Source organism: Coenobita brevimanus, chromosome 108, assembly GCF_032717465.1.
Source record: "Coenobita brevimanus isolate Jiangsu-jjx chromosome 108, ASM3271746v2, whole genome shotgun sequence".
Classification (NCBI taxonomy): domain Eukaryota; kingdom Metazoa; phylum Arthropoda; class Malacostraca; order Decapoda; family Coenobitidae; genus Coenobita; species Coenobita brevimanus.
In genome coordinates, this window is record NC_137061.1 from 397,686 (window position 1) to 405,425 (window position 7,740).

The following is a 7,740-nucleotide window of genomic DNA, read 5'->3' on the forward strand; positions in this document are numbered from 1 at the left end:
GCCACGCCTGATCTTGTCCTGCCTTGCTGCTTCGTCTTGCAGTTTTTTGTCACCGCTATGCTCTCGTTTGAGAGCTTTTTTTTGCCATTCCTCTGACGGGCTCTCTGTTTGCCCGTGTCCTCACCTTATTGTGAGGCAAATATCACAAAAAAAAAAAAAGATCCATCTTAGATATAACCATATCTCCATACACACACACACACAGACACACACACACACACACACACACACACACACACACACACACACACACACACAAAATACTCTCTAACGGATCTTGCTGGTGAGGAAATGTCTCTATGTAAGTGTGGTGGTGTGGGAGGTTGCCATGGTAACACAGTCACCTACCACCAGTCAAGTAAGGATCTTCTTATCGATATATTTTAGATTAGGCTGGTTAATATCCCTTTGAACACACACACACACACACACACACACACACACACACGCACACCTGCACATAGCTGCACTTCCACATATCCACACCTCACAATGTCTCCAAAGTCACATGCAGTAGAATATGGCATAAAAGATCCCGGTTGTGATATGATTACCCCAGTGAATCCTGGATCATAGGTCTTTTATTTTATTCTTACTATCTCAAGACGGTTTTATTTAATACGATAAATCAGTGGCAGTGACGGTTAACTAAGATATTAATCCATGCTCGGGGGTGACGAACGGCCAGTAACAGGAGTAGCCAACAAAGAGCTATGTGGCATTTCTTTATTGCAGTGTGTCACCATATCCCGCCCCACACCACCACACATCCCCGCCAGTCCCTCTCTACTCACCAGTGTTCGAAACGATCTAACATAATCTTTCCAGAGTCAAGAAGTGTAGATGTTGATACAAATTAACATGAAATACAATTATGCCTGAGTTTCTCTCCTCATCTGAGGATTACATCAAATAACTGGTATTTTGTGTAATTACCCTTTTCATTATTAACTAACAGTAAACTCCCAGCCCAAAAGCAGTCAAGATAGAGAGTTCCCAGCTCCTACATCACTTCAAAATCTCATTACCTAAAATCTCCTCGCCAGTGACATGCAAGATTTCGCCTAATACTCTGTACGTAGAGCGAATATCATGCTAGTTTATGGAATACAGGAGTCTGCCACAACTCTCCATTTGGGGAAAAGAATGGTTAAAGGAAAAAACGTAGACAGAGGCGAATGGGAGATGGATGTGGTATTAAACTGTTCGGGGGTACTATCGATATTTTCACTGCCTTTTTTTCTCATATACAGAGTGAAACTAAAGCTTTATTAATCCTCAGATAGGCACGTCATTGTTAACTGACGTGATCTGGTACGAGTATGGCTGAAAACAAAATATGTAATCAGAAAAGCGGCCAGAAAAAAAAAAAATCGTTGCTTCTCCTACTAGTGAATGTTATTACAGTCAACCGAGAGAGCCCGATGAAGCTATGTGTTTGGCCAGGTTTATATATCTGTCTATCAGTCTGTCTGCCTGCCTGACCGCCTGCCTGTCTGCCTTTTCTGCCTCCCTGACTGCCTACCTGTCTGCCTTTGTCTGCCTGCCTGTCTGTTAGCAAGATTATAAGGAAAAGTCAGCAGATTATCTTATTTCTTTATTTAGATTTTGAATTTACCATTCTAAACAAGCCCTTTCGAATTCGGGAACGTTGTCGCTGGAATCCAAGCAGGAAGAGTCAGCGGACAGTGACTAATTGTTCGCAGTTACCCATCCATTTTACTGCTTTCTCTGAATAGGAAGCCCACCCCGACTTAATCTGTTGCGTCACAAAACGTGCGCGGGGAAGTCAAGCGAGCAGATTATCTCTGTCATTAGACTTTGAGTTAGGTTTGGATGAAGTATTTTTTTTTTTTTTTAAATAGCATTCAGTAAAAGGTCAGGGGTACAAGACAAAGATAAAGGTTCAGTCAGCCGTCATGTCCGAGCGAGAGGCTCATCAATTTCGAAGCATTGTGATGAGCAAGTAATAAACAGTAGCTCAGAGATAGACTCCGTGGAGAGAGTGCATCAGCAGATCACATCTACACGATTATTTGATTTTCTCTTACAATACTCTAGAATCACAGGTGTTTATTGATAAAGTGGACTGGAGTTTGAATCCACTGTGAGGCACGAGAGTTGTTGGCGTCACTTCATAAGCTGGTGGATAGATTTTGCTGGATTTTCTCGCCATTGTCCTCCTGCCTGTGATCTCGCCTTGTTCCCGCTGCACCTTCCAAAGGTATGCTGTTTGGCTTTTTCTATACTCGCGGCTCAAGACCCTGAGGTTGTCATTATCGTACCCTGGCAACTTACCATTCAAAAGCGCGACCGATTTCGTATCATATTATGCACGAATCAATATAATAAGCACGAATATATTATACACGAATGTTATTATACACGAACATATTATACACGAATCACATGCGTCTCATATAATATCAACCTCAGAGGCGTGCGCCACGACTATAATTCTGTACTCGTTTTACTCTAACTTGGCTCAAATTTTCCATCCAACCTGAATGCTGAGCTGTAGGAATAGATTAATGCTAGAAAGCGTAAGTCACAAAAGAGTGGTATGGAAAGGAAGCCGTAGCGTTGTCCGTCTCATCCAATGATCCATGTGAAGTAAGCTGCAAAAGGACGAAAATTTGGGCCACTTAACAATGAAAAAATAATATACTACGTGTTACAATGATAATCTAGGACGTTGTGGACAGTTGAGAAGTTTGCGGTTTGCAATAGAGGGACAGGAAGACAGAGAGACAGACAGGCAGAAGACAGACAGATACAAGGCAAGGAGACACAAAGGGGAGACGAAGCGTGGCATTATTATTAGTGTAGATGACTACAGAGCACATCGCATTTGTGCCCTAACTTTAAAAGCATGTCTTCTCATGCAGAGGTTCTTTGACGAGTAGTGAACTAACAGACAGACAGAAACACACACATACACACTCACACACACACACACACACAAATACTCTCTAATGGAACATATTGGTTGGGAAATGTGTTTATGTAACTTTGGTGTGGGACGTTGCCATCGGAACACGCAGGCACCTCCTGCCACACAAGCAAAGATTTTCTTAACGAAATATATTTGCATAAAGCTGGTTAATATCCTTTTGTACACACACACACACACACACACACACACACACACACACACACACACACACACACACACACACACACACACACACACACACACACACACAAATACATGCACACACAGGCACACGTTCACAAACACAGACACAGATACAAAGACAACCTAACACAGAACCACACCAGCATCCCACCATACCTCCAGACACACAGCCACAGCTCTACACAGCCTCGCCTCCAAAGACACACGCCAACCCTGCACACAAACACCCACTCCGCTACATATACAAACCTTCACACGTAGCCCTACCTCTCCAATTCTTCTACTTTGCAATTTTCTAGACAACCGCACAATGCGCATTAAATTTAAAAATAATTACTCAAACTTTTTCCCGCTTCATGCAGGTGTACCTCAGGGCTCCGTCCTCGCATCCACCCTCTACACACTCTACACAAATGACATCCCCACCCCACTACATGACGGTTCACTCACCATCCAATACGCAGACGACATTACTCAACTTGTACGATCAACGACAATTGACGGAATTACCAACAAAGCGAGCATAGAGCTGGACCGAATTGCACGATGGGAGCAGAAGTGGCGGATTCAAGCGAATCCCTTGAAATGCACAGTAACATATTTTCGTATTAAATCAGCCAACCCCAGCCTACTTTTTCTAAATTCGCGTGATCCCAATCGCGTTCCCATTCCTATTAGGAATACTTGCACCGTACTTGGTCTTACATACGACAAAAACTTCAAATTTCATCATCACATACGAGGCAAGGCAGGCGTGGCTGGCACTGCACTAACACAAATATACCGGTTCCGTAGTGCAGCATCTTCACCTAAATTTCATCTGTATAAAGCACTGATCAGAACCACTGCTCACGTATTCACCGTTAAGTCTATCTCTTTCGGCCAAAAGCAACATCCTAAATTTACAGAGAGTTCAAAACAAAGCCATACGTTGGGCACTGAGCATACGGTGGGATGATTTTGTCACCAACATACACTCTCATGAACGCGCCAACATTCCACCCATCAACACTTACCTTCACCACCTACAACAAAAACAAATCACCAAACTCAACGACGTTCACACTGACTTCATCGACTTTTTCACCCGGATCACACCCCCCACACGACCTCTAGCCAACCTCTTCCACCCTGACGCAAGACCTCCACCAACCCCATTGTTCACTTAAGCACCAATAGTTTATTTATTACTGACCCATTCATTAATTAAGCTATTAGTTCACACCCAGCAACTCACTCAAGACTCTAAACCACCCCTGCACCCATTATCAAGATCACGGCAGCCACGTAATAACCCGCCATCCTCATATCCAGCACCCCCGCTTCAGACCTTGAACCACCCCTACACCCCCCATCAAGATCACGGCTACAGCCCAATACTCCGCCCACCCCCAAGAGAACCTACCCTGACTCCCCTTCCTCCACTCCTCCCCCCTACCTCCTCCCCTTTCCTTATCCCCCTACCCAAGCCCTCTAGGGCTACAACACCTTACCCTAACACCCGTATCCTAACATCCTACCCAGGCTTCTGGAGCCGGAAAAGATCAGATGAACCTGAGAGGCAGCCAATAAGCTAATACTTGGCAGAGAAAGCCGTAGCTATTCACTCCTCCCGCCCTTAAGTAACAACACAGTGCACTTGCGAGACCCCCCCCCCCTTCCCAACACCAAACACACGCACGTTGGGTTAAGCCCCGACACTCTTTCTCCTAGTCTAAATTCTTCCTCTCCTACTTAAACACACACACACACACACACACACACACACACACACACACACACACACACACACACACACACACACACACACACACACACACACACACACACACACACACACACACACACACACACACACACACACACACACACACACACACACACACACACACACACACACACACACACACACACACACACACACACACACACACACACCTTACACAATGCAACCAGGACCAGAGCTCTCAGTAAGGCCGGGAGTTTAAACTAAGGCCTAGTTCCTGCCGTCATGTGTCGTCGCCCTGGTTGCATAACACTCATCACATATACACAATCATTCTTCCCTTCCTTCCTTTCCCACCCTTTTCTATACGTCATTATTATTATTATATATTACTTGTTGGTGCACCTGTGCGGGCGAGATGGGCTCATCCAGTACGGGTATAGTGACATTAGTTGTCACCTCATCTACAACCTCATTGTTCACATCCTCTCTGTTCAGCACAGACTCAAAATGGAATTTAAAATCCTCATCACTGGGGCACAAGATTTCATCAGGTCTGTCCATGTTAAAGTCTCCTTTCCAATCAATTGCTCTCCACACTCTTGCGTCATCAGCGTCATCCAGCAGCCTCTCCCACCTACCAAGATTGCTACCACCTATCTCTACTGCTCTGTCTACCCTGCCCACATTGTCCTCCGCACACGAGTATAAAGCGTCAGTGATGCGCTTCTCAAAAGCTTCAACATTTACATAATCTTCATTAGGTACTCTTTGCATAATATTATTCACAAATGCTTCTTTGTTGATTCTGTTAAATCTGAGTGACTTTCTCATTAAACAAGTCTTGCCAGCATTTCCATGAAGGGCTGCGTGATCCCCTAGCGACCCCGCCCTCGTCATGAGACTGTCCAAATCTACGCCTGAACACGTAACTGTTACTATAATGGGGGCATGATCGGAAGGGAGGTCACCCCGCCTTAACACAGAAAAATCACTCATATAGTCTATCAGAGACGGTGACGCCACACATGTATCCACCTCCGAAACCCAGGTGCCGCGTCTCCGATATGTTTTATCACCAGGAAATTGTTTGTCAGCATACATGGTTATTAATGACAACCAATCTGTTATCAATACATATAGTACACAACAATTCAGCGTTATCGTTAGCCCTGTTTACATCATCGTGAATCACTGGGTATGACATATCATTTACATTAGGTATCTCTGCTATCGACAATAATTGCCTCACACGTTTCCCAAATCTAGCATTCATGTCACCAATTATGATGTATCCTTTATATGTGTACCTAGAATTTACTTTTACTTGGACTGAGGCAAATAAGTCGTGGGAGTAATACGGGGAGTCACATGGAGGAATGTAACAGAAACCAAACGACACACCCTCAATGTTACGAAACTGCATCCAGACTTGATCTCCAATGCTTGTGTCGACATCAAATACCAACGTAGATAACCAGTTCTTACTACAGACAACCGTTCCACCCCGTTCCGCTGAACCAACTACCTTACTCCTATAAGTCACATATCCGGGGAATGACACTGACATAGACGTCTTAACCTCATTAATACTAATCACATCATAATTATGTAGCATCTGCTGCACATTTTTTTTTTCTAACTTTGTGCGCACTCCACCTCTATTCCACGACAGCTTCCGTTCTCGCGTATCAAGACGAATCGTGCATCCTGCATTCTCCGGTCGAGCCTTCTCTGTCGTCTCTGCTTCACAAAGTCGCTTCCACTCTCGCCTGACACTCGGGTGGACATCCCTCTTGACGTAAATCCTGTTGAAATCACTCCCAGAGGTTTTAAGGCAGCTGGCATTGTCCAAGATGAGACTGCGATGATTTTTATCAGCCAAAGTGAACAAAATAGGGCGGCGCCTGGTGCCAGATGAAGCGTTGTTTCCCAGCCGACGATGTGTTCCACCCACACCTGCTACACCAATTTGGGACCAAATCTTGCCGATTTTGTCCTCATCTGTCGTGGCACCGTCCAATGCTTCGTTTTCATCAGGCACGCCGAGAATAACGATGTTCGACTCTCTTTTCGGTCCAGTGCTTCTAAGAACTGCTGTTGCTTCACCATTATCTCAGCCTGCCTGTCAACCCGAGCCTTGAGTTCAGTGTAGTTTTTGTTCAGTATGCTATCAGGGGAGGTAATCATGTCTCTCAGTAGTTTCACCTCATTCATAACATCGTCAAGTCTCTTATTAATCTTCGACAGTTCACACACACACACACACACACACACACACACACACACACACACACACACACACACACACACACACACACACACACACACACACACACACACACACACACACACACACACACACACACACACACACACACACACACACACACACACACACACACACACACACACACACACACACACACACACACACACACACACACACACACACACACACACACACACACACACACACACACACACACACACACACACACACACACACACACACACACACACACACACACACACACACACACACACACACACACACACACACACACACACACACACACACACACACACACACACACACACACACACACACACACACACACACACACACACACACACACACACACACACACACACACACACACACACACACACACACACACACACACACACACACACACACACACACACACACACACACACACACACACACACACACACACACACACACACACACACACACACACACACACACACACACACACACACACACACACACACACACACACACACACACACACACACACACACACACACACACACACACACACACACACACACACACACACACACACAC

At 45.1% G+C, this 7,740-nt stretch overlaps 1 pseudogene; it reads right to left on the minus strand.

Moving 5' to 3' along the window:
• Positions 1-892: 892 nt before the first annotated feature.
• LOC145416914 (uncharacterized) lies at positions 893-7,121 on the minus strand (annotated as a pseudogene).
• Between the last annotated feature and the right edge of the window lie 619 nt (positions 7,122-7,740).